The following is an 8,225-nucleotide window of genomic DNA, read 5'->3' on the forward strand; positions in this document are numbered from 1 at the left end:
TAGGGCTCCACCACAGCTCGATTGTGGTCACATGTTCGTCTCTCATTCAGAATCCCTCATTCCTGTGGATATTAGCCGAAATTTTAATTACCAAACGAACACGATTAACTAGAAAAGCTCTGGCGTTGTGTTGCGGTTTTGGGTCCTTCTGTATATCATCTCAAATCGGGAAGAAGACTTTTAGTTGACATTTTTCTGATGGTCAATATTGCAAAGAGGTCCAGCAGCATGATGGCGACGACGTCATCATCATCATGCTCAGGTATTCATGATGACCAGTGCCTCATACAAAACACAAAGAAACCAACAAAAAACAAAAAAACCTGGCAGCGCGAGTTAATTGATTGATTTATTTCTGAGAAGATACTTTTTGTGAGCTGGACAATGTAATATTTTTCCTGTGAAAAAGGACTTCTGGGCCCAGTCCTTGCATTCGGGACTATATATCTACCTACTCTCTCAAGTTTCGCATAATTTGGCGTTTTAGAAATGTCCACGGGAATATATTTCGATTCTTTGGTGGTCAAATTTTATGAAGTTCGATATAAAATGTGAAAGAGGAAGAAGAGACAGGAGAGAGAGGAAGCAGAGTTCCTGGCTAAAAAGGTATTCGATTATGATTTTATGATGTTTTGGGTGGGTTTTGACAGACAGGCGTCAGTCAGGTGGAGACAGGAGTATGAGTTTGACAAAAAGTAAGAAAAAATGGCTCACGGCGGGACAAATTGTGAACGATTTATCTTTTTTTTTGCTTTACTGTGGAATAATTTAGGAAGTTGTTGTTTTTTTGATCTTTTTGACAGAAATATATGAATTTTTGATTTTTAGTTGTTTTATAAGAAAGAATATAGACGTTTTAATTAGGAATTATTGTTTTTAATGAATTGAAAATGAATTAAACCGTATTTAATTCAGAATGAAAATATTATTGTTTTGAAGAATTTAACAATTTCAACAATTGTTGTTATAGAATGGAAAATATTTGAAAAACGATTTTTGATCTGCACTCAAAAATTAGCTTGATTTCTCGAATGAAGAAATGTTTCATGGAAATGTTTTTTGTTCTTCGATGAAATTCTGGGTTTTTCCATTGTAGCTTCTGAATTTTTTCACTTGTTCCACTAAGAACTGATTTGAAAATTCATAATTTTGCTAGGGTGTTAATTGTTTCAATATAGTCAATACCTTTTCGTTGACTAAATCAAGCAATCTTGATTTGTACTTTTCAATACTGCGCCCGTATGGATACTAACCTTTTTGTTTCTCTTCCTTCAATTAAATGCAAATTTGTAGCTCGCATAGTTTTTTTTGTTTATTTAGGTTTCCACCAAAATAAGTCTGAAGTTAGCAGACAAAATCTGAAATGATTAAAAACAATAGGTTTTGGCTGAATTCTAAATTTAAAGCTTTTTAAATGTTTTTCAATACCACAAACTTGGTTTTTGAAGTGAAAACTTTTTTAGTATCGTAGTGATTTGAAACAAGACGCAACGAAAAAGCGACAAGAAAAATCAATTGATGAAAACTTTTTTGTTTTAATAGATAGATAAATGAAATTTATACAGTAGATAGGTAATGAAATAAATTATGATTGTGCAAATTTTCAATTAATTTCATATTCAAAATTCTGAGATAACGGTGAAAAGATGTTCTTTTTCTAAACACGTTATATCTTTTAATCTAGAGCACATAACAAATTTATTTAATGTATCACACATAACGATACATGCTCTACAAGTTATATAATCTTTAATTGAAAAACTTGAAAAATACCTCAAAACACCTGTGAAGATTTGTTGCCGATGACAAGCCAGCAGTAGAGGAAGTACCGTAATCTCAGTTTGAAATTTCGACATGGTTGGCTTTAAAAAATTCTTACTTCTTTTTGTAGGCATGGTAGAAATATATAAGGTGAAATAAGAATGATATAAAATTTATTATATATTGTCTTTTAAAAAATGGATTTAATGGCGCTAGAAAAGAAAAGAGATTGATTGTTTTGCTTTTTTTATAAAAACTAATTGTGTTAAAAAAATTCTAGCTCTTTTTGTAGATGTTGTATAGACATGGTCGATATAAATATTTTGAGCTGAAACAATAAGCTTTCAGATGAAAGTGATGGAATAAGAAAAAGTTATATTTTTTCGATTTTTTTTTAAATGATTTTTAATGTTTCACTTCAACCACGTGTGAATTGCAACAGTTTTTTTGTCATTAAAAATTCATGTAAAATAGACTAAAGTTAGTGGGCGAAAAGAGAAAAATTGATATATTTTTTTATGTCCAAAATCGTAGTTAAATAAATAATGCAAATTTGTTGTGTAAAAATTAATTTTGAACCTCCCGTCAGCCATTTTCTATTTCAACTTTAAGTTTGGAAAAGTGCACTTGTAATTCGAATAGAAAACGATCTGAGCAGCGTCATATTTTGATATTTAATAATTTTAATAAAAAAAGAAGGGATAAGTCCGGAATAATATATACTTGGTTAAAAATGTTAAAAAGCCTCGTATATGATAGTTTAAAATTAAAAATTAATCTGTTTAAACTAATAGTTACGTATACGCCCCGCTGAACGAAAAATAAGAACATTTTAAGAATTCAGAAATTTACATGAATATTACAAATTAATTCGGCATAACTGTTTGCTGTTCTATGTATATAAATTGCGATTGTCAACTTTTAATTGATTGTTGAAAAAAATACTGAAATTAAGTACCTATTGGTATTTGTTAAAATATTTGAAAACTTGTCAATTTTTAAATGGAATTTTTCTATTATTTTTTAATTAAAAACGGTTTGCATCATTTTCTGTTTTCAAAACGTTTGTTAATAAAGTAATAAGTTATTGAAATTTAACTTTTATCAACTATCAATTGATAGTTGTAAATCAAAAAGAGTGAAATAAGTATTTATGTGGATGTGGACTCATCACGATAGTGCCAGAAAATATGGCACTGATCTTAGATTTTTTGAATAATTTAAAGAATTTATGAGAAAAAGTTACACAAAAAAAAATAATATTCTAGAAAATTAACATTTTTAGAAAGAACGATATTTTCTAAACGATCTTTTGGAGGAGGAAAAGTGTCCATATTTTCGGCCTTTGGCCTTGTGACAGGTCCACGATTCACTTAGTAAAGATAATTGCATATTTTCTTTTGGATTTATTCCACAGTTTGACCTCTTTTTTTTACCAATTTGTTTTACCAATTTTTCACTGAAGTTATTCTTAGAATTCGCTTGATAAAGTTGCTCCCTATGGGGTCTATATGAGCATCAGCAAAACATTGCAAAGTTATAATTATAATATAAAAACTTACTATTGCATGGCAATAACATAAAACCATAACAACATTTTTTTCATGGCGAAAATAATTACAAAATAATAATAATTTTTTAATGAGTTTCTAGGTACCAGGAGAGTCCAAACCATCACTGCATGGTTGGTTTGGTTATAAAAAAAATAAAAGTTGGCCATTTTAATTATGGCAATATTCACATAATTATATATATACACAAATGGCCAAGAAAATATAATTTCTTATAATCATAACTATGCCACGACAATTATATTATCCTGGCGCTGAGTTTAAAATCGTTTGCCGAACGTGGTTTCTGCAGTTTCTTTATGAGATTATTATCTTTATAGTCTCATCAAATGACTGCACCGGCAATTCATAAACACACTTTTGTAAAGTTATAAAGCTGAACCACAAGAGGATAGTTGGAACCTTTATAGGATTTCATTTCTTGAGATATAAGGAAGGTTATAGGAAGGAAAGAAGTTTAAGGTTTATTAAAATTATTATTGGAGCTGGCTACATACGTGTGGCTAGTATAACGTTTTTAATTAAATTTTAACAACTTGATTAGCAACCAATTAAAATTGCATGAAATTGATCTAATGTATGAGCGATAAAGCTATTTAATCTATTCATGACTCAAGGTAAACATTATTAACCTGTATTCAGAGAAGTGGAACAAACCATTTGGCCTTTTTAAATGTGGTTTATCAAAATTTAACACCAACAGATAGCTCTTATTGTACAATATTTATTTAACTATTAATCAGATAAAAATTTGTTAATTTTTCTTGGCCATGAAATTACAATTTGGACCTCACTTGTCCCATCCCGGGCGCCATTTAGAGAACACTTAATTAAGGACATTTAAATAATATTAGCAAAATAAAGTAAAAAAAAAAAAATAAATAAGTAAATTTCATTGAAAATAATTCTGTCCATAAGAAGAAATTCTGAACTTAAATAAGAAATGTTGTTATGGAGTTAGCGTTAAAAATTATTTTTGAAAAAAAAACTTTCTTCACCAAAAAAATAGACGTTCTTTTAAAAATGCACATGAATATTTCAAAGGACATGCTCTTGTGAAAAATTGTTTGAAATCTTCAACATTGTCAACAATTTATTAGAAGTTAAAGGATTTTGGTTAAGTTTCATACGGTAGCGGGTCAAAATTCTAGCTTCAAAATTCAGGTTTTCAAAATTCTACTTTTTTCAAGAAAATTCAAGTTTTTCAAAATTCTGCTTTTTTTATATTCTGTCTTTCAAAATTCTGCCAGCATTTTTTTTGAAGAAAAAAATTCTGCTAATTCTGTTTTTTTTTTTTTCATAGCATATGCGTTTACTTAACAAAAATACAACTCATTAATGAAAACTTAATATAATTATAGAAACGATGAAGAATATTCCTTTTTTATTCAAGTTTTTGAATATTAATTTTTATGTCATTAATTAAAAAGTTTTCAATTATCATTTTCCGAAAATATTTATCATTAAAATTTTTCTCAATATTTTCAAAATTATTGATTTATCAAAGAATCAAATCAAAAATTGGTAAATAGGTACTATACCTACTCGAAAGTAAGGAATCTCAAATAAGGAGCAAATTTTTCGAGATGATAACACTGATCGGCAACGAAAATAGAGCTTAAACCAAACCATACTTTTCTAAAGGATTTTTGTGTTCTGATTCCGAAGTCAAAATTTTTCTGGCACGTCACGTTTTCGAAATATTTGAATATTAACAGGTCAAAAACGCATTTTGTTGGTACTTTTGGCGTTGAATTTCATCACCGTTAAATTTTTTTTTGCAAAACTACTTATGCAATCTCCAAAAGCCATATTTTATCATCTTAAATATGATTATTTTTTTTTTTTTCAAAACTATTTTTTTCTAAAAGATATTTGGTATGGAAACTTATGATATCTCAAAATCTTGGTTGTTAAGTGAACTTCTGGTTTTTTGAAGCAGATTTGAATTATATTCCAGTTTTGGATTCCTGATTTGTATAAAAAAGGCAAAATATTATGGAAAATTATATATTTTAGATCAAAAGTAAAAAAAAAACATTTCATTGAAGATTAGTTTTTTGGAACTTTGTAGCGAAAGAAGTCGGTAAATAGTGATGAGCAGAGCTCAAAAACTAGACGTGATGGAATAAATCTGTTAACAGTTTTGAATTCAGCACACTCAAGTTAATTAAAATCACCTTACAGAGTTCTTGCTCCCGACTTTTTTTTTGTTTTTTGCCGACCAGTGTAATTGTACAAAATTCTGAAAAAATTAAAAAAGGTTTGGTAAATGTTAAAAAGCGCGCGCTTTTTAACATTTTCCAAACGCTTTTTTAATTTTTTTTCAGAATTTTGTAAAACAGAATTTTGAAAAGCTGAATTTTGACCCCAACCCGTTTCATACTTCCATTTCAAGATTGTTTTAAAGATAAAATTCCATGCATTTGTAGATATTTTACAATGTAAATCAAAAAATCTTTAAATATTCTCCAGACTATCCCGAAACATAAATTATATAATGTAGCATAGATCGATCGTGTTATCATGAATATATAAATACTCATTCAAAATAAATAGTTCAATCTTTTTTTTTTTTGTAGATTTAATTAATTAAGTTTATTCAATTTATTATAACGATGTGCAACTCTGTTTGAAGTCAACTCACTGATAAGATAAAATCAATCAAAATACTCATTTAATTTTCTCATATACTTAAAATGATATATCCACTCAGTTGGTAGAGATACCTCTACCATATTGATGCCATTTGTGCCACCCTAAATTATGGAAGGGTTGAAAGTAAAAAAAATATCCAAAGCATCATGTTGTTGTTGAACGCGCCAGCACACATAACTATACTCCTTCTCTTGGTCAATTTTATTAATCGTATAACATCCACAAGGAGAATAAAAAAAAAATAAATAAATGTAATTCACTTACTTGCTGAATTATTTTTTTTTATCAAAATGAAAAAAAAATAATTTCATTTCAGAGCATATTCTGCGGGTCTACTCAACCCTACCCTGGTTCCGAATCCCTTGAAATCAACGCTTAACACAGTGGAACACTCAATTTTTGCCAAATGAAATGGACTATCTGCTGCTACTCGCTGTCGAACATATTTTTTATGCCATTTAACTTTTTCGCATTAAACTGATTAAATTGATTAATTTACTGTGGATATTATTGTGTGTGTGTTTGTATATTCTTGCAGGCATATGATGACGATGATCCAGACTGAAGGAAGACCGATTGACTGCACACAGTTAAAAAGGGTTGTTGGTATAATTTGTAGATGTTTTAAATTTTTTTTTCTTTTATTTGAAACTTCTAGAGGTACATTACATCATTGAAAGTGTAGAGACAGTATATAACTTCGCGAGATCTTCTTGCTTTCATTTTCATATGACAAATGCGCCAAAAAGGGTTGTTACAACGAAAGTGATTGACAAAATAAACATCATTTCGTGAAATGTATGACGGATTACTCACATCATCATGCTTATCCAGAGACAGTTACATTATACATTTGTCATCTATTTGGTGAAGCAAGGTGTACTGACTGCAAAAAGAAGTATAAAAGGGTGAAGTAATATATCAAATCTTTGAATTTTTTTTCAATTTTTTTGTTGCAAGAACAAAAATATTTTTTTTTATGACGAAAAAAATAAAATCAAAATCATGTTATCCTTCGAAATGTCCTCTTTTTCTCATCTCTCCTGACAGGAGACATGGACTAATGTATCATACTTGAGAAATCATACATTGATGTTTCTTGTTAGGTCTTGGAGAAAGGATGGATATTTTATTTATTTTATTTTCTTATGTTTAATTTTATTTTAAATTTAAAAACACAAAACTTCAAATAAAATTTTATAGGTTTTTATTTTTCCCTTATCATTTCTGATAAAATGATTATTATATACAGCAATGCCAACTGAGGCATAATTATGCCTTTTAGGCATAATTTTATTAGCTAAGGCATTGAGGCTTATTTTTTGCCAAAAAGGCATAATTATGCCTTTTAGGCATAATTTTATTAGCTAAGGCATTGAGGCTTATTTTTTGCCAAAAAGGCATAATTTTTTTCATTCTACTCTTGATTTATATTTTAAAAGTTTCTTATAATTTTTTAAATATTTTGATAAAAAGACTAAAAACTAATATTTTCTATATCTTTTAAATAAAGGTTGTTCGAAATTTTATCTACAGAATTTGTTTTTACCATTTAACTCTTGGTAGTGTTTGATTTTTGAGGAATTTTGTTCACACTAATCACTTTTACTAGCAAATAATCCAATTTTGTTGCTGTAAAAAGGTCTAAAACGCTTGCAAATAGGCTAATATTTTTTATTGGCCCTTAATGTATATAATTTTTAAGCGTATTTTTTGTATATAATTTTTAAACTAAGAATTTTAAATTGAGGCATAATTTATTTGAAAAGGCATATTTTTTTTCAAGTGAGGCATCATTTTGACTGAATGGGTTGGCAACGCTGATTATATATCTAACTCTTCGAAAGGCTATTTATTAAGCTTCAAGTTTGTTTTCGTTTGACTCTTCTACGATTTTTTTAGACTGCAATATCAGTCATTCAAACAAAAAACCATACTCTTGAGTGACTTTGACTTTCAATACTGTCAATAGGTACTTCAACAACGAATCACTTAGAAGAGAATTCAAGGATACATTTCAAAAGTCCATTTAATTTTCTACATAGAAATTAAGATAACTTTGTTAAAAAAATGTTTTCTTACAGTAATAGGTTTTTTTTTTTACTGTTTTTAAGAAAATCTACCTCTATTTTATAACTTTGTATGAAAAGATTAAAATGAAGCTGTTCTGAGTGATTGAACTTTTTTTAATACCTATCAAATTTTTTTGTGTTATTTATTAACTAATATCGTTTA

General features: G+C 28.4%; 1 long non-coding RNA gene across 1 annotated transcript; it reads left to right on the plus strand.

Moving 5' to 3' along the window:
- Positions 1-372: 372 nt before the first annotated feature.
- Positions 373-6,484, plus strand: LOC129907452 (uncharacterized). Its single transcript, XR_008771036.1, has 2 exons — positions 373-606; positions 6,307-6,484. It is a non-coding gene; the product is annotated as an uncharacterized LOC129907452 (long non-coding RNA).
- Positions 6,485-8,225: the final 1,741 nt, after the last annotated feature.

Source organism: Episyrphus balteatus, chromosome 1 (genome assembly GCF_945859705.1).
Source record: "Episyrphus balteatus chromosome 1, idEpiBalt1.1, whole genome shotgun sequence".
NCBI classification, from domain to species: domain Eukaryota; kingdom Metazoa; phylum Arthropoda; class Insecta; order Diptera; family Syrphidae; genus Episyrphus; species Episyrphus balteatus.